Source organism: Ornithorhynchus anatinus, chromosome X1 (genome assembly GCF_004115215.2).
Source record: "Ornithorhynchus anatinus isolate Pmale09 chromosome X1, mOrnAna1.pri.v4, whole genome shotgun sequence".
Taxonomy (NCBI): Eukaryota; Metazoa; Chordata; class Mammalia; order Monotremata; family Ornithorhynchidae; genus Ornithorhynchus; species Ornithorhynchus anatinus.
Window position 1 is genome coordinate 53,413,324 of NC_041749.1, and position 1,234 is coordinate 53,414,557.

A 1,234-nucleotide genomic window follows, 5' to 3' on the forward strand; every position below is an offset into this window, starting at 1 on the left:
AGTCAGAAGACCTGGGTTCTAATTCCGGCTCTGCCACTCGTCTGCTGGGTGACCCTGGGCAAATAACTTAAATTCTCCATGCCTCAATTACCTCATGGGTAACACGGAGATTAAATCCTCCTCTCTCTTACTGAGATTGCAAGCCCCATGTGGGAGGGGGACTGTGTCCAACCTGCTTTATCTTGTATCTACCCCAGAGCTTAGTACAGTGCTTGGCACATGGTTAGCACTTAACAAATACCATATAATATAAAATAACATAGATATAAGTGACATAACATGTACACGGCCCAAAAGATCATCTACCAGTTGACTGCTGTACTCATAACGACTAGGGGATAGTCACTAGAGCATTTTATGTTCAATTACTAAAATCAATCAATCAATAATCGATGATATTTACTGAGCACTTACTGCAGGTGGAGAGCACTGTATTAGGCACTTGGGAGAGTACAATACATCAGAGTTGGTAGACACATTCCCTGCCCACGAGGACTTTACGGACTAGTCTACAGTCTAGAAAAAATGATTCTGGCTGTATTTCTGGAAAGCTTTTGAAAGCTATAGGCCAGGCCTGTCCTATGGCAAAATAGTCTTGCTTTCTGAAGTCACCTATTTATTTAGCTCTATTGTCTGCACCAGTCCTCTCAGAGTCGCACCTGGAGAGTTTCCAGTACTCTACCAGTCTCAACTATGGGAGAGAGAGTCAAGCAGAGGCCTACCCATTCCATTCCTAGCTTGGCCAGTGGCTAGAGAGGGGAAGGCAATCTGCTACAGGTCAAAATTCCCCTGTCCTGGGCAGCAGTGGCATGGGAGAGAGTCGAGGGCGAAGACCCATGTTTACTGTGCTGAAGGAGGCAATGTTACCAAAAAACCGCTTCCAGATTTTTACCAAGAAAACTCTGTGGCTACACTACCAGAACAATCGCAGATGGAGGTGGGGCGTTTTGGGGGAGATGTGTCCATGGTGTCGCTATGGGTCAGAGATGACTCGATGGCATAAGACAAGACAAGACAATGTCTGCACCAGGTATCAACAACCTTTATATGCAGAAGAGCCAAACAAAATGAAATTTTAGATCAGTAGGCGTGCAAAGAGCCGATCTTACAGTGCAATGTATGGGCTCCCTATGTGACAATGAAATGATGTGCTTGTAATAATAATACTAATAATAATTACGGTACTTGTTAAGCACTTAGTATGTGCCCAGCACTGTTGTAAACACTGGGGTAA

General features: G+C 44.4%; 1 non-coding gene across 1 annotated transcript; it reads left to right on the top strand.

Moving 5' to 3' along the window:
• Positions 1 to 641: 641 nt before the first annotated feature.
• Positions 642 to 779, top strand: LOC114806961. The gene has a single exon (XR_003755014.1). It is a non-coding gene; the product is annotated as a small nucleolar RNA SNORA7 (small nucleolar RNA).
• Positions 780 to 1,234: the final 455 nt, after the last annotated feature.